Source organism: Lagenorhynchus albirostris, chromosome 10 (assembly GCF_949774975.1).
Source record: "Lagenorhynchus albirostris chromosome 10, mLagAlb1.1, whole genome shotgun sequence".
Lineage (NCBI taxonomy): Eukaryota > Metazoa > Chordata > Mammalia > Artiodactyla > Delphinidae > Lagenorhynchus > Lagenorhynchus albirostris.
In genome coordinates, this window is record NC_083104.1 from 42,161,177 (window position 1) to 42,185,231 (window position 24,055).

A 24,055-nucleotide genomic window follows, 5' to 3' on the forward strand; every position below is an offset into this window, starting at 1 on the left:
GGTGCAGCCACTATGGAGAACAGTATGGAGGTTCCTTAAAAAATAAAGTTACCATATGATCCAACAATCCTATTCCTGAACAAATATCCAGAAAAGATGAAAACTCTAATTCCAAAAGATAATGCACCCCAATGTTCAGAGCAGCACTATTTATAATAGCCAAGACATGGAAGCAACCAAAATGTCCATTAACAGTTGAATGGTTAAAGAGGATGTGGTACATGTATACAATGGACTCTTGCTCAACTATAAAAAAGAATGAAATAATGCCATTTGCAGCAACATGGATGGACCTAGAAATTATCATACTAAGTGAAGTAAGTCAGACAGAGAAAGACAAATACTATATGACACCACTTACATAGAGAATCTAAAATGTAATATAAATGAACTTACTTACAAAACAAACAGACTCACAGACATAGAAAACAAACTTACGGGTGCCAAAGGGGAAGTGGGGGAGGGATAAATTAGGAATTTGTGATTAGAAGATACACACTACAATATATAAAATAGATGAACAACAAGGACCTACTATATAGCATAGGGAACTACATTCAATATCTTGTAATAACCTGTAATGGAAAATAACCTGAAAAAGAATATATATATGTATGTATAATTGAATCGCTTTGTTGTACACCTGAAACATTGTAAATCAACTATATTTCAATTAAAAATTTTTGAGAACTATTGATCGATATGGAAAATATATAAAGTTCAGTGGGGAAAGCAAGGATAAAATTAGGTGGGCATCGCCAAGACTGTATTGGGCACCTCTTCAGATCTGCTTGGCCCTGCCTGTCTCTTAGTCCTGCCCACACTGGGGTGACCAGTTCTGGGTCAACTCCGGCCAGCTTCTCACAGCTACAACCTGACATTATGTGTCCCCTGCTTATGCCGCTCACCCTGGGGCTTCTCTGTCAATGCCATCGCCTGGGACTTAGGGGAAACCCACTCAGCACCCATGCAAGGGCACCTCAGAAATGTGGATGAGTTACCCCACAGGGAAAGCCTTTGACCGACCGACAGGGGTTGGGAGCCAATGGAAAATGCTTCTCTCTTTCTCCCCCCACCCACGCAAGGTCTTCCTATGACTCCTCAGATGATCTTGGATCCAGCACCCAGGTGCACTCAGCTGTGGCCGGTTCCATAACACATTCTTGCCAGCTTCGCTCCCCATTTCTTGTTCCTCCTCCCTGAAATCATGTTCCTCAGTGAAATATTTGCACAGAAACCTTTGTCTCAGACTCTGCTTTCTGGGGAACCAAGCCAAGACAAGCATCACAACGTTCAAATAAAATGTATTTATAGGGACAGAGACTGCAAGGAAAAAGCACCAATATGATGGTATTGCTTGTGTTAGAGTTGGGGGGAAGGGATTATGAGTGTTTTTTTTATTTTCCCTATTTTAAACTTTTTCTTTTTTCTTTTTTTTGGCCGCGTGGCACGGCTTGCCAGATCTTAATTCCCCAACCAGGGATTGAACCTGGACCACAGCAGCGAAAGCGCTGAGTCCTAACCACTGGACAGCCAGGGAATTCCCCTAAACTTTTTCTCAAACGATGCATTACTTTTGTACACTTAAAAAACCATTTCCATTTTGGAAAAGAAAAAAAACAAAAAGAAGAAGAAGTGCTTAATAAAACCAAAAAAAATGTGTTTATTATATTAAAATGTTAAACAGCCTATTAAATTGTTTTTAGAATATAATCACACAACTATGTAACACAGATTTCAAATATTAAAAATTGTAGGGCTTCCCTGGTGGCGCAGTGGTTGAGAGTCTGCCTGCCGATGCAGGGGACACGGGTTCGTGCCCCGGTCCGGGAGGGTCCCACGTGCCGCGGAGCGGCTGCGCCCGTGGGCCATGGCCGCTGGGCCTGCGCGTCTGGAGCCCATGCTCCGCAATGGGAGAGGCCACAACAGTGACAGGCCCGCATACCGCAAAAAAAAAAAAAAAAAAAAAATTAAAAATCGTAAGTAAATGACAAAAAAATCATTTCTGTTTTGAAAGTCACTGTTGGAAATGGTATTGAACTAGACAGAAAACTGACAGGATGTCATTTGGAGACCTCTGCTCAAATGCTAATTGTCTTCCTTAACGGGCAGGGGCAAGGGAGAGGTGCTGGGAAGGCTTCCTCCTCTGTGAGGGGAATAGAGGGATTGGAGTTAATTGGCCAGAGCAATGCTAAGGAGAACCTGTCCTCTCTACCCTGCTGGTTGCTGAGTTTGACATGGAGTGTTTTTTAGCATTTTGACCTGCTGCAATTTTGGCATTTTCTTCTACTTAAAACATCTCTATTAATATTGACATATTTAAACATCCCAGGAACCTTTGAAGCTCTTCTTTGGGAAAAGCTCTTCAGCTCTTATGGAGTCTCCTCATTCCACCTAGTCATTGGCCAAGGTTAGGGCTGGGGTCTCTGGGGGAATGAGGTAGGAGATAGGGGTTCTGGTGGGAGACAACCTAGGGGTTCTTATGGGTAGGAACAATCATGACAGCATCTTTTGGGGAGGAAAAAAACACTGGATCCTGGAGGAAGCCAGGGTTGATGGAAGAAGGTCAGGAGCAGGGTAGGGTGGGGCAATGTCCCCTTTGGGCTATTCTGGAGTCTTAACAGCCCTCCATTTGAGACTGGTCCTGGTAGGTAACACACTTGAGGCTGTCAATTCCAGTCAAAGAAGGGTGGTAGAAATCTGGAAATTTCAAGCTCCAAATCCCTTCCCTGCCTCTTTTTTTTTTGCCATGCCACTTGGCTCGCTGGATCTCAGATCCCCAACAGGGATTAAACCTGGGCCAAGGCAGTGAAAGCCCAGAATCCTAACCACTAGGCCACCAGGGAACTCCCTGCCTGCATTTTCCAGCAATGTTTCCAAAGTCACCTAAATGTGTCGGTTTTGCTTTTCATGCATTGATGTGGGAATTACCCCAGAGAATCCCTGGTATTCCAGAAAGCCAGATGACAGGGCTTGGGATAGCCTGTTGGGTACTCTCTGGGCTTCTCTTCACTTCAGGGGGGTCAGCCAGATCCCCCAGATAGTAAAATGTCAGCTTTAGAACATAGTCCCCAAGGGCCCAGCTTGTGCCTACAGCAACCCCTCCCCACCCCCAGGCCTTCAGAGTCTTTAAATGTACTTTCACAGCGCCCTGGAGGTGGCTGGGGTATCCATCCACATTACCACTCCCATTTTACAGAGGAAGAAACTGAGGCCAGAAGAAGTCAAGGGATTAGAAACACAGTAATATGTGCTAGAGCTCAAACCTGCCAACCCCTCTGGCCCCCACATTTAGTAGTCTTTTCGTTATACCCGCAGTCCAGCAGTTCTCAAACTTTTCCATCTCAGAACCCCTTTATACTCTTAAAAATTAGTGAAGACCCCAAAGAGCTTTTGTAAGCTCCTTGAGGGCAGGGATCAGCTTTCTCAGTTTTGTGTGCCCATCCCCTCCCCACAGAATTCACACACAGTAGGCAGTCAATTCTCATGACAGGATGAGAAAGAGAAGATGAAAGGAAAATGGAAGGAAAGACAACCCCAGGTCCAACCTGACTGTGGTGTTACCTACCCCACCATCACACCAGCTCGTCCTCTGGATGCCCCTGCCATAAACACCGCCCCTTCACGACTGTTCCACAGTGACCGACAGTTAGAGCCTGCAGGCCAGGAGGAGCTGCAGACATCAGCTGCGAATCATCAACATAGAACAGGCAACATTCATGAGCACATACTGTATGCCAGGCACTGTTCTATCACTTTACGGGGATGGTTTTTTTTTTTCTTTTTTTTTTGTAGTACGCGGGCCTCTCACTGCCGCGGCGGTCTCTCCCGTTGCGGGGCACAGGCTCCGGGCACGCAGGCTCAGCGGCCATGGCTCACGGGCCCAGCCGCTCCGCGGCACGTGGGATCCTCCCGGACCGGGGCACGAACCCGTGTCCCCTGCATCGGCAGGCCGACTCTCAACCACTGCGCCACCAGGGAAGCCCTACGGGGATGGTATTTAACCCTATTTCTCAGCTGCTATTATTTTTACGGATGAGGAAAACTAAGGCACAGAGAAGTTAACCTGTCCACAGTTACAAAATGAGTAAATGGAGGATCCAGGGTCTGCTCCAGATTCTGCTGGCTTAACCACTCCTCAATGCTGCCTCTCATAGTGGGACAGAGTAATCTGGAAGGGGCTGCCACAAGACAGGAGCACCTAAAGGGAGATGATGAGGCCTCAGCGAGAAAAAACAGCCAAGGAAGCAGCCCCCAGACCACACTCACCCCTGCAATCACATATAAACATACCCAAGTCCATGGCGTGCAAGTCAATGTTTAACAACCAGCTCTCTGGAGTGGCAGGGACCGATTTGTAAGCATTTGCTCATTTCCATGGTGTAAACATTCTCCCACCATGGCTGATTTCAAGAGACCAAGAGTTTACCATCAGTTTACAAAATTCCTGAATATTTAACCATTGGCTCTTGTGAGCATGTATGGTCCAGCTCTGCACACCACTGTACAAGCCAGCCCCGCAGCACTGATTTGGACCCTAGATACCCAGCAACACATAGGACGCTACGTGAATGACTGCCATGAGATGGACTATCAATGGCATTACACAGATGGCTACACAGCAGCTCAGAACACATAAATAATTTTCTCAGGGCCACAGAGCTAGAAAGAAACCGAGCAGGGATTCAGATTCAAGTCTCCAGACCCACACTGTCCAGGGCAGCAGCCATGAGCCACACGTGACTATTGAACACTTGACGTGGGGCTGGTCCAAACTGAGATATTGCTGTAAGTGTAAAATACACACCAGATTTTGAAGACTTCATAAGAGAAAAAAGACCGCAAGATATCCCATTTATATATTTTTATATTGAATGTATGTTGAAATGATAATTTTGGATATGCTGGGTTAAATAAAATATATTTTGGAAATAGATTTTCTTTCCCTTTTTTCTAATGTAGCTACTAGAAAATTGAAAGTTAATATCTAACTCACGTTCTGTTTTTATTAACATGACTACATTCCTGGTCTAGAGCTCTGCCTGCAAAGCACCAGGCATTTCCCATATCTGGGGATACCCAAATCCCTGTAGGTCCCTGTGTAAGTGAGCGAACGCGCGCACACACACACACACACAACCCGCTTGCGCAGGACAACTTACACTCTGCCTCCCCCACCCCCAACACTCACCACTCGTCCCACAGAGCCACTCAGGGAAACAGGACCCAGGGCCACAAAGACACACAACCCCCAAGACCAGCCACAGAGCACCTGCCTGAGGACATCATCCGCTCCCCTCCCCCCCGCCCCACACTGGACTTGAGGGAAAATGCTGTTCTAGAACATCGGCTGGGGGTGCCTCCCACCCACTTATCAGCAGCTCTCTGTCTGGCTGAGTGGCAGACGTGTGGCCGATGGCACCTCTACCTGTAGCATCAGTCTCTTTGAGGGGGTTCTTCTGAGAGAAGGATGTTTGCCTTGGTGATGAAACATTACTGCCTGTGAATTTGAGCTGCAGGGCGGGCCCTTGAGTAATGAGAGCAATGGCTGAGGTGTCCAACATGAAGGTGGCTTCTATTTGGACCCGGCTTTTCCCAAGCTATCTTCTTCCTGAATTTTCTGGCTTGAATTTTTCCTGATAGCGGGCACCCAGGACAGAGGGTGTCATATCAGAAGCCCACCGCTGCCTGCTTCTCAGTGAATTTGCACACCCTTGTGCCTGCGTGTGAGGAAAGCAGGAAGATCAACACATTTTCTATGAGGCTCCTCTCTACCTCACCCACAAGCACACTTGTTCAGCACGCTGCTGGCTGTGCTCTGGCCTCACCACACTGGCTCACTAATTCTTAGGGCGATTTCCAAGTTCGCAGTCATTGAGCCTCTCCAAAGGGTTTTGTTTTTCCTCCCTTAAGCAGAAAACAGCAGACCTCTGGCCCACATTAATCCCACAATCACATGGAGGTAATTATTCCAAAGGCAGACTTTAGATTCCATAAAAAGTCAGGGCCACAGCCCCCAGGCCAGCCCAGCAAGACTCGGCTTCCAGAGGTCTCCACGGCCCCTGGCATCCATCACAACAACCAGTCAGGGCTTACAAAGGCTCATCATGAAAAGCAGGTAGGCTCTGGAGATGTAGCCTTCCTGCTCTTAATTGCTTAACTATGTGGAATATAGCCTGCTGGATTCAAATCAGATGAGCTTCTGCATACACAGCTGACTACAGAAGGCTCAGGGCTGAGGAGGGGGCAAGGCAACATGGAAGATTCTAGAACCTGTCTTACCATGGGATGAGGCCTAGGTTAGAAGGGAGGTGAGGCTCTTGTCTCTCACTGCCATCCGTTAGTTTTGACACCTGGACACACTGATGTCCCTCTAGGCCTTGGTTCCTTCCTCAGTAAAATAAGATGGTGGTGAGTCGGCCTTCCTCAGGCTCTGCAATATCAGGGCTGCAAGTAGCAGAAAACCGCAGTTCAAACCGGATTGTCATTTGTTATTTCACACAAAAGGCAGAAGAGAGTGCGCCTGAGGCAAGGTACAATCAGCAGCTCAATGTCATCTAAGACCCAGGTTCCTTCTCTGCAAGGTAGCTGTGGCCCCTCCAGGTGTACTTCCCAACTCCTGCGGTGAGACGGCAAGAGGGCCTGTCTCGCCTCCTGGAGAGAAGGAAGCTTTTCCCAAAGGCTCCTCCCAGAGACCTCCCCTCACATCTCATTGGAGGAACTTCATCACATGCCCACTCCTGAGCCAATCAGGAACATTGGACCTGATTGGCTAAGGAACATTGGACAACCTGGATTGGTTCTGTTAATAAGGTGGAAGGTGGGGAATGGATGGTAAATGGTCAATCTACAGTGTCTGCTACAGATACCACTTACATTTAAATGGAAAACAGAACAGGTCTGGTCTTGTCCCCCTTCCCACCTGACCCCCTCCCGCCTTCCTCCATTTCTCTTGTCTTCCTTTTCATTCCTTTTTTTTTGGCTGCCCCACATGCAAGTTGCAGGATCTTAGTTCCCTGACAATGAACTGAACCCAGGCCATGGCAGTGAAAGTGTGAATTCCTAACCACTGGACTGCCTGGGAATTCCCTTTTTTATCCTCTTAATCTCTATTCCAGTTATAACTGGAGGGAATATAAACCAAATCAAACTGGCTTAAGACTTAAAAATATATATATTGGCTCATATAACTGAAAAGTTCAAGAGGAGATTGACACAGCTTGATCCAGGGGTTTCAGTGGTATCATCAAGGAGGGCTGGACCTTTCCTCCTCTTCATTGCCAGCTCTGTGCCAGCTTATTTCTCAGGCCAGCTCCTTCTCTCTGTCCCTTTGTTAGCTGATATGGCCTTTGGCAACTCAAAGCTTCCACAGTCCCCAGCTCAAGGCTCTGGAAGGACAATGTTCCAGTTAATAGGAACCATCATCCAGTTAATAGATATTGCTATATTAAAAAGTCACTCCAAAGCTTAGTGGTATAAAACAACTGTTTCTTATGCTTATGGAGTCTATGCACCAAGGATTCAGACAGGGCATGGCAGGGTAGGCTGTTCTCCGCTCCACTATGTCTGGGGTCTCAGCTGGTATCTTACCATAACAAAATACCATAGATTGGGTAACTTAAACAACAGAAATTTATTTTCCTACAGTCTGGAGGCTGCAAGTCCAAAATCAGGGTACCGGCACAGTCAGGTTCTGGTGCAGGTTTCTTCCTGGCTTGCAGACAGCTGCCTTCTATGTGATCAGAAGGTCTTTTCTTAGCACGTGCTTGCAACAGCTCTCTGGTGTCTCTTCTTGTGAGGGCACTAGTCCCATCATGAGGCCACCACCTTCATGACCTCATCTGACACTAATGACCTCCCAAAGGCCCCATCTCCAAATACCATCACATTAGGGATTAGGGTTTCAACATATGAATTTGGGGGTATAACATTCAATCCATAACAGCTGGTGAGACTCAAATGGCTGGGAGCTGGTATCATCTAAGTGCTTTTTCACTCCATGTCTAGCACAAGGGGTGGGATGACTCAAATGACTAAGGGCTCATATTCCCTCCCCTCTCCTCCCCTCCCCTCCCCTTCCCTCCTTCCTCTCCTCTCCTCTATTCTACTGTCTGGTGGTTCAAGGCTGTAAGAGCAAGTGTTTCAACAAACAAGACAGAAGCCACATGTCAACTGGTGTTACTTACATCGTATCCTGTGCTCAAAACAGTTATGATCCTGCCCAAATTCAAGGGGAAAGTCATGGGCTACAATTCTAAGGCAGGAGTATCACAGAATTTGTGGCCATGACTTAAAACCACCACAAGGGTTCCCTCTCTCTCCCAGAGAGCTTATGATCCCAGGAGAGGTGACTGATTGGTCCTGCTGGTGTCCCAGGGCCACCTCTGGACCAATCACCATCAGCACATGGATGTGGTGTCTGTCCTAAGTGGCCAGTCTTGGGTATAAGCTCCAATTTGTGCCATTTGATGGACATGTGACCTTGGAGGGAGAGGGCTTAGCTGACGAGCACTTGTAGGCCAGCAGGAACCTTTGAGTTCATGGCTAGAGTCTACTATCCTTAAAATGATGAAATGTACAGATTCTTTTCCACCATTTCACATTGGTAAAAATCGAGAAAGAAGGATAGCTAAAGGCAAATAACAAATAACATTAAAAGTGTGCCCAGGCAGGCCCCTGGTGAGGCCCTGGTTCCACCTCTGCTACCCTTCCCTGCCTTTCTGCTCGTTTGCACCTGAGCCAGCCTTCAAGGTACAGCTACAGCTAACCCCCTCCTGACACCATCCCTGATCGACACAGACTATGGAAGGTTCCTCCTTCCCCAAGCGAATGCACTACACATCATCGTCCATCCCTGGTCTCTGCATTTATCTTCTCCATCCCGTCTCTCCCAGAGCCCACCTGCAAACTTGGCATCTCCACCCTCGGCAAGGATTCTCCCCTGAAACAGGAGGAGCTTAAGGAATTCCCGGGATTCTGTATTAAGTTACTTTGGTTGCCAGTCCAGCTCTGATAACTGGGTTCCTAACTTGTGCCCCACAATAATGACATCCAACATTTCCAAGCTCTGTCTACATGCTTTACATGTGTGTTCCCATTTCATAGTAAAAACAATTCTAGCACTGTTTTCCCATTTTGCAGAGGCAGCAGAAGCACAGAGAAGGTAAGTAACCTGCGCCCCCTCAAAGGAGAGAACATAGATTCTACCTCTTGACGTGGAGGTGGCAAACTTTGGAAGACCATGTGGCATCCACTTTTAGAAAATACAATCTACCACACCATGCTCTCCTTCTTAAAAATTGCTTTTTATTTTCAAGTAATTGTGAAGATTTGCAAAGATGGTACAGAAAATTCTGTGTGCTCTTCCCCTAGGTCCCTCTGTTGTTAACATCTTACATAACCATGAGTCATTTATCATGGCACATACAGTCACTAGGTCTCCATGGCTTCCTCTGATCTGGGCAGCTTCTCTCTCTTTCATTATCTTTCACAACAGTGTTACTTTGGCAGAGGACTGGGTCAGGCATACACTCTCATTTTGATAAACACACAAATCTCAAATCCTGCTTTAATAATGTATAAAATTTAAAAAGTAAAATTCCATGACCACAAAGTCGCTATCATATTGTATGCTTTCTCCACTATATATGACCATATAGAGATTGTGATTTTGTCATCCTAGGGATGTGGGTCCTCTTTCTTATATGTATGGAAAACTATTCATTGGCTGATCTGAGCCTCGCTTTCCACATTTGATAATAAATGAGGGGGTGGGGTGGGCTAGAGGATCTCCAAGCTCTGCCCAGCTCTAAAAGTTGATCCCACAAAATCAATTACGTGAACTTAAAATAGATTTTTCAATCCTCAATTCTTAGTCAAATTTCTACATTGATTTTAAGGTAATTAAAGAATATTAAATAAGTTTCTTATAAAGCCTGAGACCTAAATTTTCCCTGTCTCTGGGCGTTCTTCTCACTCTCCCTTCACCCCACCAGACTCAAGGCTCGGGGAGGGCAGGGTGGACCTCAGGATTCATCATGCCCCAGCAGTCAGCTGAGCAGCCAGCCTCAGTCAGCACTCAGGACATTTGATGGATGAATGAAATCACTTGCAGATGGACGGCCCCATTTGCCTCCTTGTTGCTCTGTTTCTGTTACGAGTTCACTAACTTCTATAACACGTACATTTTTTTTTCCTCCCAAATTACACATTCAAGTCCTCCAGGGCCGCAACCTGGGGTACTATTCCCTTTATCCCTCCCATACTGTGCCCACTGTATCTACCTCGGAGGGTAGTCGATGAATATTGTGTGTATCAGCACAACCGGGTCTGGGCGCATCTGAGTGAAAGAACTTGTCATTCATTCATTCAACAAATATTTACCGGACACCTAATATATGCCAGGGCTTTTCTAGGTACTAAGGCATATTCTCTTGGGGATAGGATGGCCAATCTCTTGGATAAGATGACATTTGAGCAGGGCTCTGAAAACTTCCCACCCACTGATGGCTAAATGTATCGGAAAGATAAAATGAGGTATAAATCATACTAAGGCAAAGTGTCTGCATTAAAAAATCAACAACAGAATACTTTATTCCTGGTGAAATACAGGATAGGTTTTGCTTCATTTTGCTGCAAGGTCTTGGGTTATTTTGTTTTGTTTTTCACTCAAGTGGCCCATCAGGAAGAAAAGTCTGGGGGCAATGACAGCCTAGAAATGCAATAGAGGTAGAATGGGGTGTTTGGGTTTAGATTCCATCTACTTTAGAGGAAGACAATTAGGCCCAGCATTTGGAGGTGGGGCTTGGAGGCTCACTGTAGTGCCAACTTTGATTTGAGTAGCTCACCCTGCCCTGCCCTCCTTGAAACTGAAGGATGCCATTTGGAAGTCACTGGACAGTAAGAGACGCCCCAGTTCTTCTAGAAACCTTACCCTCTTCCAGTTCTACACCCCCTGGTCAAATCACCTGTCAACCACACCCTGAAACTGCTGACCCTCCCTGGGTTTCCGGGCACGTAGGGACACCATACTTCTGAATTCTCCATCCTGGAGAGACTCTCATTTCTCTTGTCTCTCTCTTTTAAAGAAAGAAACCCATTTCCTTTCAAATGGGATCCAACAGTTTAAGAAAAAAAATCTATTGAACTTTGTTTTTTCCTCTGGTCTCTTGGTAAGGCAGATTTGGGTTTTGATTCTGTCAAAATGAGAAATTTGCCTTGTTCTGTAAAATCAGAGATTGGAAGCGTTTCTCTTTTCTTTTTCTTTCTTTCCTTTTTTAAGCCCTCAGGGGCACGGACTGACAAGGGAGCTGCACCTGACTCTGGACACCTCAAACACAGCCAGCGGTGCTCCATCGCCCAGGAGCCCATCCCTGGGTGCTGGGTTTCAGCGTCATATCGTACCGCAAATGCCAGGAGGCGCCACTCACATCCTAATCCATGATGGGGCAACGTTGTGCCTGACAGATAAGAGGAAGCTCCCTCTTGATGAGACACTGCCACTCCAAAGGCCTAGGGTGTTTAATGGAAGGAACCAGCAGAGATCCTGCCTCTAAACTGCCTTGTGACCTTGAGCAGGTCACTGAGCATCTCCGACCTGTGTCTCAACTGTAAAATATGAGGTTTTAACAGGTGAGTCTTTTGTGACATAGTGGTCCTTTTTCAACTGATGCTGACACAGCAAAAGGCCACTGTGCTCAGGGTCCCGTCTTAACCAAACTCAGTCGACCCTGAGTCAACTGAGGGTAAAACATAAAGTATTTCTCCCCAACTCCAAGAAGTACAAAGCTTTTCTTTTTCCTGTTTTTCTTTTTTTTGGGGGGGGGGGAGGGTGGCAGTAGCTACAAAAATGACATTTTGCTGCTTAAATAGAAAGAATGAGGAAATGAAAGAGAGTCCTGGAGGCAGGTCAGGGGTGAAAGATACATTTTCAAACATAGCAAAGGTGACCGATGGTTGCTTTGCAAAGGTGACCTTTGTCAAAGGTGACAGTTGTTTGCTTGCTGGTATCTTCTTGGGGAACCCCATCTTGCCCTCTGGAGATGCTCTGGTGGGACAGTCAGTCAAGGTTCCCTGCCTACTGAGACATGGGGCCAGCAAGCGTCCCAGGCTAGTCCAGTAACTCTGCTTCCCAGGAAGATGGATAGTGGACCCAGTGCCAAGCCCAGGGGGCCAGCGGGAAGGGCTCCACTCAGGGCATTGCTGCCCTGAAGAGGCTATCTATTCCTTCCTGCTGTCTACATGCTCCTGTCTTCCCGAGACCCAGATGTTCAACTTTGTCTTCAATTTGGTGTCACCCCATGCCCTTCCACTAAATTCCAACTTTCATCTAAGTTAGTCAGAGTCAGATTCTGTTGCTTGCAACCAAGAACTCTAGATCTAATGGACATTTTATTTCTCCTCTCCTTCTTCCAAACTTTTCTGAAAACACAAAGAAGGAAGGAAGGGAGGGAGGGAGACATCAGTGTTTTTAAAATGTGTTTTAGCCACAGAGCCCTTTTTCTCTAATTAGATCTAATGTGGACTCTACCTAAGACAGATAAAAGCAGAGCTCCTTGTCCTCCTCCTACCTGTTCTGATTCAGCTTCCCCAGATCTGCTTCCTCAGAATCCAGAAATCTCAGCCACCATTTCCTCTGTTAATACCTACCTGCGAGAAGTTAAGGTTCCTTGGGGAGAGGGGCCAAGGAGAGAGAGGCAGTAACAGCAGCATTCATGGAACACCACCTGTGCTCTAGGCACAGCTGGGAGCTTCATACATGCTGTTCTAGTTACTATAACAAGCCTGTGAGGTGGGTTCTGTTCTGTTATTATCATTTGCAGAGGAAACTCAGGAGATCCAGCAATTGGCTGGAAGGCACATAGATACAAGTGACAGAGCTGAGATGTGAACCCCGGTCTCTTGTGACCTAACACAGGCAGATGGTCCTCCACTGTTATGGGGTATACAGTATGCCTCTCCCACACCTGCATGTCCATACCACCAGCAGTTCCTGCCCCCAGAGCCTTTGCCTTACTCAAATGCTTCTATCAATGGAAGTGTCAAATAAAATTCAATAAAGTATTGAACAAAAGAACAATGATTATATGAAAGGAGTACAGTTTAAAGGTTAAGAATACAGGGTCTGGCATCAGATGGGCCTGGGTGAATCCCAACTTTACTGCTCACCGGCTCTGTGATGTTGAGCAAGCCACAGGACCTCTCTGTGCCTCATTTTCCTCACCTGGAAAATAGGAGATAATAATATTTCCTATTGTGATAAGCAGAATAATGGCCCCAAAGATGTCCACATACTAATTCCCTAATCCCTGGAACCTGTGAATATGTTACATTATTTGGGAAAAGAGAAGTAAGGTTGCTAATCACCTGGACTTTAAAATAAAGAGATTATTTTGGATTATCTGGGTGAGGCCAATGTAATCACAAGGATCCTTACATGTGAAAGAGGGAGGCAGGAGAGTCAATGTCACAGTAATGAGATGTCAGAAAGACTTGCTGGCTTTGAAGATGGAAGGGGACCATGACCAAGGAGTGTAGACAGCTTCTAGAAGCTGGAAAAGAGAATGATTTCTCCCCAGAGCCTCCCGCAAGGAATGCAGCTCCGCTGACATCAATCCTTGATTTAAGCCCAGTGAGACTCATCTCAGGCTTCTGACCTATGGAACTATAAGAAAATAAATGTATTATTTTAAGACATTAAATTTATGGTAATTTGTTACAGCAGAAAGAGAAAACTAATACACGCCACTGAGAGGGTTGTGAGGATTATTAGCGATGCTACTGGATATGCAGGAACACAGGGAAGCTGTGTTTCCTCATTGGTTGGTGTGCAGAGCTGGGAACTATCGAGAGTGGTGGTAAGCTGTGCCCTGTTTCTTCTGACCATCCCTGTCCACCCTCCCACTCCTGCACCTTCATGCCTTAATTATGTTGGAATGTTTCTCTATAATCACACACCCGATGACTCCCTTCGTCACACTGAATTCTAAATTGCACTTGAAGTAGCTTGTACAATGTGTGTCTTCTGATTAGCTTCTTTCTGAGCTCCAAAATGAGGGTAATCAGAGTGGAGGACAGACCTTACTGTGTACCCTGGGATGGAGGAGAGGGCAGGGGATCTCTCCATTGCAATTTTCTAATAAGACTTGAAGAGCTTTTTAAGAGCCAGCTCACCTCACTCTGCAGGCCTGTGGTCATCCTGCCTCCCATCCCCTCCAGAAACGCAAGCTCTCAGACTTACCCTTCCAGGTTCCGACGCAGCTGCCTTTAGTCCCTCCTTCACTGTGGTTTCTCCTCCTCTGAGATTGTAGCTTGTTCTGGAGACTAGGAAAGTGATTATAACCCAGCTGTCAGTCATATCCAGCCAACCCCCGAGATCTAGATCAGCTTGACTCAAACTCCCCCACTGTGTGGACTATGGAGCCCAAAGCCCCCTCAAAAATTTCTGAGGATTTTCAAATGGGGTCTGGCTCTCCTGTGGTCACGTCTTCCCAGTGAAAGATTTATAAGAAAGCTAATGAAGCTTAAATTCCAGGGCTGTTCCCTTGTGGGAGGCCCTAGCAAAGTGTTCACATGGTCATATGTTTTGGTAAAATTTGCAAAAGGTTGATATTTTTATATTATTTTTCTTTAAGGGCATCTCACTAAACTGTATGAGCTTCAGATTCCATGAACTTTGGATCTGCCCCTGCACTTAGCTCCCTGTCTGTATGCCACAGTGCATTCACCCTCACACAAGATTCAGCCCTTTGTTTTCCTCCAAAAGGTGTCAAGGTATTCCTGAATGTGGTAGACCTCTCTACTGTGTGTGTGTGTGTGTGTGTGTGTGTGTGTGTGTGTGTGTGTGTGTGTGTGTGTGTGTGTGTGTGTGTGTGTGTGTGTGTGTGTGTGTGTGTGTGTGTGTGTGTGTGTGTGTGTGTGTGTGTGTGTTGCGGTGGGGATGGGAAGAAAGGGATTACAACTACAACTGGCCACTAGGTGTCCTCATTCTTAGAAGTTTCCTTGGGCCACCAGCATGGACCACCTGTTTCTGCTACTTTTACCCCTAGGGACCCACCCTCTGGGTAGCTCTGGCTTCTCTCTGCCTCATTTCTTTTTCCTTCGTCCTCTCAGGAGCACAGAAAATTCCTCTTACTCTCTCGTCTTTAAGCATTACTTTTGACTTTTCATCTTGTAACCTCCCTGCGCTGCCCTCAAAAGTTGATCATGGTATCTTCCCAGGCTGGCTTTCCTAAGAGGGCTTAGGGTACCTACAGTTAACAGAGTATACTTTTTACATCACAACATGGTTATCACAGAAAGTATTGGGCTTTTCTTTTCTAGGGCTGCGGGTGAGCATACCCAAGGGTCTGGGGGATAACACAGTCAATAGGGTGGAGGGGGATCCTGCAAGCAGAGGTGATTGGGAAAAGGGGGAGTGGCTAAGAGCTTTGGCTGAAAAACAAGTGTGTTGAGATGCTGGTGCTAGGCCCATTTTTTCCCAACCCATTGGAAAGCCTCAGGACTTACAGCCAGCTGAATAACACTAAGGAGAAGGGACCTTGTGGACTTTGTGCCCAGCTGGACCCTAACAGCTGGTCATGGTGGCTCCTATAATGTTTTATTTTATGTTTTTGTTTATGCATTTGTCTCTGCCTCCATGGTCCTAAATCCTTGATGCCAAGAAAATATGTTAGTTTTTCTGTTCCTCCCCATTTAGCATAGGACCTGGCATATTTCTTGAAAATTTCTTACTTATGAAATAGTGATAATATTAGCAGTTATCCCATAGAGTAATTATATAGATTGAATGAGGTAATCATCTAAAGTTCTTAGCATAAAGTTTGGCACAGAGTAAATACTCAAAAAGTATTCCTTGTTAATATCATTGAATGAATGATTGGATGAACGAATGAATGAGGTGCTTTGGTTTAATTCATCAGCACAAGCTTTTACATAGGCTTGGAGTTCCTTTTTCATCTTTCTTCTTGCTATATTGAACTAAAAGAAATGGCATGATAAAAGAAAAGAAAGATAATAAGTGGAAATAACAACTGTTTAATTATATCTAGAAATACAAATTTTTCCTGTTAAATTTCTAGGGTACTGACAGTAATCGAATGCAGTGCCCCTATCAGCTGGAGGAATGTATGCACTGTCAGTGAAGGTTGCCTTCTTTCTTTCAGAAGAATTACAGTCCGCCTTCCACATCTGCAGGGGTAGCAGATTTTTTAAATTTTATTTTATCTAAAAATTTTTGGCCACACTGCACGGCATGCAGGATCCTAATTCCCTAACCGGGGATTGAACCCTTACCCCCTGCAGTGGAAGAGGGGAGTCCCAACCACTGGGGGAAGTCCCCTAGAAAATATATTTTTTAAAAGATTCCAGAAAGTTCCAAAAAGCATAACTTGCATTTGATGTGCACTGGCAACTATTTACATAGCATTTACATTGTATTTATAACTGTTTACATAGCATTTACATTGTATTAGGTATTATAAGTGATGTAGAGATGATTTAAAGGAGTGGGAGTGCAAACACTTACAATTTAAGATCCTTTCCCAAAAATCCCTACCAGAGGAGAAAGAGGAAAAAAAGGGCAAAAAAGGACAGAAACACCATGAAGCAGCCACAGAGAGAAGGCGAAGGAGACAGGGACCTAAAGAGGGTGCATCTCAGTGAAGTATGGAGGCCCTCCTGCAGGTCTGCGCTCCCATCTCCCTCTCTCTGGATAGATGGAGTGAATTCAGAGCTTTGTGACCCAGCCTTGGCCCCATGGAGCAGCTAGAAAGGACTGATGGGAATTGCCGACCAACGTGCCTGGGTGTTGGGAGGGAAAGCAGATTGTAGGGTGTTTTTCAGATGCAGACCGCCTCCAAAATGTAGCATCAGAATGAGTGCATGTTATCAGAAAAGCCGCCTACACAGCTCAGGAAATTAAAGAGATTTCCAGGCTGACGATTTTTGATAAGCATTGATCTTTGACTTTATAAGCAGTAGCAAATTCTGCTCAAATCAAAAGGCCAGCTGGTCGCCTGTGGAAACCTAGATTTTAGTTGAGGAAAAAGAGGAATTAAAAAAAGTCTTAATTAAAAAAAATTCTCACACTAAGAAGGCAACATGTTTAGTCCCAGTTTACAACAAATTCCTTTTGGTTCCAAAGCATCCTAATTATCTAGAATTTATGAGGACTTTAAGACCCATCTACACCATCCCAATTATCCAGATGTGTCTGCCCTGAAAAGGGTTACACAGTAGTAGCCTATCTGCTAGTATAGACTCTGCCTGGAAAATGACTTATGTTTCCATTATATCAAAATTATATAGGTCACTTTGGAAAATACTGGATCACATACGTTAACACTAGAGCTAGAAATGACTTCCTGGGGCTTAGGTCTATTCCTCTGCCTTCTGAAAGCTCTCTGACATCTGAAGCCAGTGATTTTTTTAAATCTGTTTTGGAAAGTCCCCAGAAGTCAAGATTTCAGTCTCTGGATTTTAGTACCTAATCACTATTCCTACCAGAATATTCTTTCCCGAGAACTTGATTTTCTCCAGTGGTAACTTAAGCACAGGTTCAGGGAAAGCAGTAATGAACGATCAATGCAGTGTTTAAGCACACATTTCCCCCAGGTTTGAGGCATCTCTGGTGTGTTTGTTATTCTCCCTCTGCCTCTCCCTTCTTCTGTTCTTGGCCCTGCCCCGTGTACCCCAAGGCTGATCCTGAGGACGGCAGCACCAGGGGTTCCCTCGCCTTCTAGATTCTGGTGGGGTTGGCCAATGCGAGACCTTCCTCGGGGAGGAGAGCCGGGGAAGGTCTGCCCTGTTGGCCCTGCTCTGGCCCTGGCCGTGGCCCCATGACCACTGCTCCCTCGGGGCAGTCCTTCCTTCATGCTCCAGCCCTCGGGCCTCCAGGAATACCTTTCCTCCTCCTTTTTAGGTCCGGTGGTAACAACAGCCCCCATTGCGGCTGGTCTCTGGGTTTCCTCAACCTGCCCAAACTCTGTAATAACAGTCCCAGCATTGAAGTCTCTTGAACCGCAAGGGCTAGATTCTGTTCCAGCTGGGACCCCACTGAGGAACCGGGTGACAAGATGTCTTGAGCCTTTTGGCAGCACAGGGTCACCCTCTCATTTATCCCATTTCCTCCCTGAATTACTGCAAAGGGTCTGGGTTTCCCCAACTGTTCTGAGGCCAGTGGGACCTCTGTGTCACCAACAAATCATGCTGTGACCACCATGGAAGGTGCTGGAGTGGAAGCTCGGGGTGGTAATAAGTAGAATCGACTCTGCAGTCTAGTGCCAGAGGGGAGCCAGCAGAGCCAAGGGTGCCACCTTCACAGTCTTTCTACTGAGGGTGAAGGACGTTTGCTCTGCAGGGTGGAGGGTGCAGAGACAGCCTCTGACCATAACCCCAGGGCCCGCCTGTGGTGCCCCAACTCCTTTCACACTGGCCTCTGTGCAGACCCCCTCTTGGAGCACAGCTCACCCTCAGCCCTGCTCAGGCTCTCTCAGAACATAAAGCACGAAACGAGATTAAATGCCTCAGGAGCAGCCAATGGCCTGGGTCTAAGAAACAACACCTGTGACATGGGACAAGCCCCTTCTCTCTCTGGCCCTCAGACTCTCCATCTGTAAAGAGAAGTCCCGCCCACCTCCCAGGGGTCATCAAAGACCCTAATAATATGCACACGAGCACTTTGAAAATGGTTTCCATATAAAGTCAACTTCATCAAACTTCTTTTTCCTCTAACACACATCCAAGACATCAGGAAATGCCATCAGCTTGTCTTTGAAAGTACCTAGAATCCAGCCCCTAGACCACCATCAGCCTCCAAACTGGTTTTCCTGCATCCACGTTTGCCCCAGCCCCCAAGTCTGTTCACCACTCAGCAGCCAGAGGGATTCTTTAACACAGAAGTAAAAAAACAAGTCAAGATCCTCCAAAGGTTCTCCAGCTGACCTGGGCGCAGCACAAAGCCATGTGAAGTCATCTGCAAGGTCCTACGATCTACCCCCTGCCCCGATCTCAGCACCTGACTCTCTCCCTGGTCCACTGCCATGGTCCACTCCTCTGCCTTCCTGCGGGCTTGGCTTGCCATGCACGCTCCCACCCCAGGGCCTTTGCTTTTGCTTGCTGATCCCTCTGCCTGGAGCCCACGCTGGGCTCCCACCACTCGTTCAGTTTTCTGCTTCACTTTCTCCATAGCACCTCCTTCCCTCCCTAGAAAGTGCTATCTGCCTACTCCTGGCTCCCCGCACTGGAATGTTAGTCACTACTGTGTCCCCAAGGCAGTGCCTGGAACATAGGGGATACTCAGCAAACATGAAAGTATGAATGAATGGGATTCGATTTTCTTCCCCCAGCCTTGGCAGAGGTCTCTTTGTCCAGAATCAGGGCCTGCTGTGTGTTTGGACTGCTACCTGTGTGGTGGGAGTGTGAGTACACGGCTCATGTGAGTTCCTGATGAAAGTGGGGGATGGTGGTGGTAAAAGGCCACAGGAAGGTTCAATTTTTTAACGGGCACGGAAAAATTAGACTTGGAATTTCAGCGTCTTAAAAACAAAAGAAGAAGCTGGGACTGAAATATGCTTAGTGCTAATATTATTCTACAAACGTTATTCTGCAAGCATAGTTCTAGAAACGTAATGTCTTTATAATTTCCTACCTCCTGTAACAATACAACAGCTGTGATGCAACAGTTCCTTACTGCATCCCCCCACTCCAGCACACACACAAATGGTGAGGATGAAATGGCAAGTGGGAGACAGAGGGGAAGGAGAGCAGGATGGGGGACCTTCTGGAGGGGCCCCCAGGCTTTCATAGCTCAGACAGATGTGCCAGGAGTTGAGACGGGGAGGAAGCCACTGGCCAGTGGGGAGTTCTGTGCAGGAGGGAGGAACGTGGATCTGGGCCTTGGAGACGGGAGTGGTGTACGCCTGGTAGGAGGGCATACTTTTGTCATAAGCAAAAGTGAGAGGTGGGACGGGGTGGGGTGCAGATGACCTCCGCCAGAACAGGGGGTGTGTGGGGAGGTAAGGAGGCTGGTTGAGACAGGTGAGAAAGAGCTTCCCTGATGGATAGGAGTCTGCCTTCAGCCTCGGTGTCCTGAGCCTCACCCCCTCTTCATCCAGCGTGTGGATGGAGCCCTGGGTGTGGGGCAGATGCTGGTCTAGTTGCTGTGGATACAGGAGTGAGCAGGCAACCGTGCCGCCCCTCCCAGCTCTCCTTGGAGTCCTCGGTGGGGTTGGAGTGTGGACTGGAACCTGGACACCTGGGCTCTGAGACGGATAAAGACAGAACCTACCCGCCACTTCTCTGGTTCCCTGACCCAGTAACACTTTGCCTAAATAAACTGACACCAAATGAGCCCAAAGGATTTAAATTGTTAGTTTATTTCCAGGCCAAAGTGAGCTTCAAGTGTCACACAAATGGATGCAGTCACACAAGACCAAGCGAGCAGTTTGTGATTAGATGCCTCTGGGTTTGAATCCAAACTCTGTCACTCAGTAGCAGCATCGCCCCAATGTGGCCCCGGTGTGGCACTGGCTTCCCCAAGGCTCATTTCCTTGTCCACACAAGAGAAATCCTAGAACCTGCCTCATGCTGTGTGCTTTCTGTGCGATAGTGCACAGAAAAGTCTCGACTCAGTGCCTGCCCGGAGGACATGCCTGGGGGCTGCAGTCAGGACTCTCTAGCAGGAAAATACGGCCTGTCCATGCTTCCCAGACACTGACACTTCTTTGACAAGAGGGGCACAGCCCAGTCACCAACCTGGAGGGGGACGGGTTCAATTTTCATGAGACATGGGTTAATGACAAGGACCTAGTTTTCTGCAGGCATAAGCACACCTATAGACGCCTTACCCTGGCCTGCTGCTTTCACTATTCAAAGCATCTTCCTTTCCTCTCATCCACACAGTAGGACAGATGAAAGAGGGAGAACACAGGAGTGGCAGCCCAGCTTGTCACTTGGTTGCAAGCTCTGAGGACGAGTGGTCCTGGCCAAGGCTGGCAGTGTGGCGTCGGCTGCCCTGAGCATCCTTGTCACTCAAAGCTCAGGCTTCCAAGAGTCTAGCCTGTAGGAGACCAGGCCGTGGCCAGGAACGTCGTCCTCCTCTTGTCCTCCTGGGGCTGGAATTGGTCCCTAATTCTTTCCTGGGCTCATCCTCCCCCCATAAATACCTTCCTGGGGACAGGGCAGACAGCACAGAGGCTCCTCTCTCTCTGGTCCCTCCTGCTCTCTGGGCACCACGGCAACAAATGCACTTCCTGGACACACGGCTCTTTCACCACCTGATTCCAAGCAGCATTACTGCCCCGGTCCTGGCCAGGTCAACCCTACGAGGATCCACAACTGTTTAGAGCAATCCCCCTCTTTCAGGTGCTGAAAGCTGGGCCACTTTCAGGGTCACCGCAAACTGCAGGTCCTGCTCTCGCTGTTGCCTGAAGGACACCCCCTGGAGGTCTTTCCATGAATTCCCTGGCTGTGCCATGCTTTAAGGAAACGGTGTTTGTCTCCTTATGACCTTTCGACACTCTTGAGAACAGGACCCTGTGTTTGTTAAATTTGCAGCCACAGCACCTTACACACAGTAGGTGCTCAGAAAACGTTTGCACAGCATGCCTTGGTGCCAGGCCTACACAAGCTGTGACAAGAAGGACCAGAGACCTACCAAGGTCAACAGCTCATTTGTTGGGGAGCCAGCACTGGAAACCAGAGCACGGCACAGTGGCAGCTAAGAGCACAGGTTTGTGGCCAGGCTGCCAGGGTTTGAATCCTAACTCTACTGTGTATTAACTAATGACCTTGGGCAAGTTGTTTTAACACCTCCTCACCTCAATTTCCTCATCTGTAGAGTGGTGAGGATAAAAGTAGCTTTCATAAAAGTAGCTTTCTTTCTAGTAGCTGAGAGCATTAAATGAGGTATTATCAGTAGAGTACGAAGTGTGGAAAAATTGGTCCCAGTGCACAGCTAATGCTCTATATGTGTTGACTGGCAGTATTTAATAATTTGGATAGTATGCTAAAGTAAAAGAAAAAAAATTAAAAAACAGAGTATACTGTGTGGGCTATTACTCTATGTATGCATCAAAACAGATGGAAATAGATACCCAAAAATGCCAACCAGAGTTATCTGTGGCTGGTGGGATTGTGCGTGACTTTTGGTTTCTTTTACATATTTTTCTATAATTTCCAACTTTTCTATAGTGAACTCATATAAAGTGACTTTTGTTAGAAAACCGCCTGGGACCTCCAATGACTACCTCCCCCACCTCTTCCTGAATATGATTTTGGATTCTAAGGAGACACTCCTGCTGTTTCCAGTTGCTTGGGAATAGAAGGAAACCTGCCGAGACATTTCAGCTGGAGTAGCGGAGGCTACATTTCCGCAGTACTTTGCTTGTACACCCACTAGGAAATGAGATATCTTGTGTTTTGAGTGAATCGCTCCCATTAATCACGGGGATACTCCAGGTCTATCGGGCAGAGTGACTGGTATAATTAGGGCCTCTGCCTGCAAGGTTAATGCCAGCAGTCAAGAGCAGTGTGCATGAAGCAAGCCTGAGTCTTCCCAGAGCTTGTGGCAATATGATTGCTTCCCTGAGCCATGGAAGCCAAAGGTGAGAAGGTCTGGGTGGTCCCGAGATTTCAGGTGGAGACAGAAGTGTTGTGATAGCTATTGAGAGGATCTCCCCAGGCTCTCCCATATGTGAGTAAATGTGGGGTCGGCCAGAATATCAGAAAAGGATTTCCACAGTCCAAGAATTTCCTTAAGGACAGATGACTCAAGTCTGACACATGATTTTTTCCAGCCAGGCTCTGTGTCTTTTTTGCAAGTGAAAGCAGTCTGTACCCATCAGAACGTTATGACGAGTTCAGAACTGCATCCACACACTTCACTCCAACATGTGCAAATTCTAGAGCCCAAAGAAATGGACAGAAAGATGACCAATAAAATACGTCCATTCCCAGCCACTGGGTCACCTGCCCCGGCTGTTCCCTGCCCTCTTTAGTAGCTGTGGGTTCCTTGTTGGTCTTTGGGCAATGCCAAGAAAGTAGGAACCGATCTGGTCTGGGAATCATAGAAAAGGGCATTCTCCTCCCTTATGGTGTCCACAGTGTTAGGAGGACATGACTTCAGTACAGCTCAGAGAAGAAAACTTTTACAGTGGTTCGTACAAGTTATGTCCCTGCCTATAAATAATCACATAAACCCAAAACACCGAACCCTTCCCCATTCAACCCTCTCCCATCACCATAACACCCTCATCCCCTAATAAAAAGGGCATTTATCAAGACACACAGAATGAGCAGCTTGATGGTTCTCACTGAGAGTTTTCTCAACCCTCCAATCTGCCTGTGGTTTCTGACATTTTGAGATGTACACGCATCGGTTAGCCCCATAACAGTCCCCACTGGATCCTGCTACAAGAATTGACCCTTAAATCCTTCCTTGTCCTTCCCTCCCCCATCACCCAACCTCAAAATAGGACAAGCATCAAAGAAAACTACCTGAATCATGTGAATCAAACAGGAGAGAGATGGAGGCTTGGAAGGAAATCTACCCTATTGCATCCTGATTCCAGAAAAGAAAAGAAAAAGCCTGAAAAAAGGAGAAAATGCAGGAACTCTGAGCAGACGGTGCCCCTAGCTCTGGGACAAGGAGAAACAGGATATTCAAAGAAGGGATTAGCCATCCTAAGTGCTAACCAAAGAGCAGTGGCTACTGTCTCTGGGAGGTGACAGTGCAGCATCCAAAAGTGACCCTGGGCCATTACTGGTCAGGCACCTGGCAGTCAGGAGGGGAAACAGAGCAAGGAGGGTGTGACAAACTCTCTTTCAGTGCCTCCCACCAATAACAACCTTCAGGGTTGCTGCAGCAATTCTGCTTCTTGGGTCTTGCAGAACTTCAGCTGTGGCCAAATCAAACTCAGAACCACACCAGGAAGGCAATTTTGGAAAACAGAGTTCCCAGTGTAAACAAGTTGACAATAGAACAATCCAGCAAAGGTTGCCAACCCAAGGGAGGTGAAACCCACTGAGGATGTCAGCTCTGCGAAAGGAATTCAGG

At 46.9% G+C, this 24,055-nt stretch overlaps 1 protein-coding gene across 2 annotated transcripts in view; it reads right to left on the reverse strand.

Moving 5' to 3' along the window:
* LARS2 (leucyl-tRNA synthetase 2, mitochondrial) overlaps window positions 1-24,055 on the reverse strand; it is a 271,915-nt gene that overhangs the window by 181,699 nt on the left and 66,161 nt on the right. The window contains exons 3-5 of one of the 2 annotated variants that reach the window (XM_060162179.1): window positions 14,240-14,322; window positions 13,436-13,663; window positions 6,283-6,447 (exon numbers count right to left, since the gene is read on the reverse strand). The exons of the other annotated variant lie outside the window; for it this stretch is intronic. The gene's annotated coding sequence lies outside the window, so the exon portion shown is untranslated. The remainder of the gene's footprint in view (window positions 1-6,282; window positions 6,448-13,435; window positions 13,664-14,239; window positions 14,323-24,055) is intronic. 2 annotated transcript variants of the gene reach the window in all.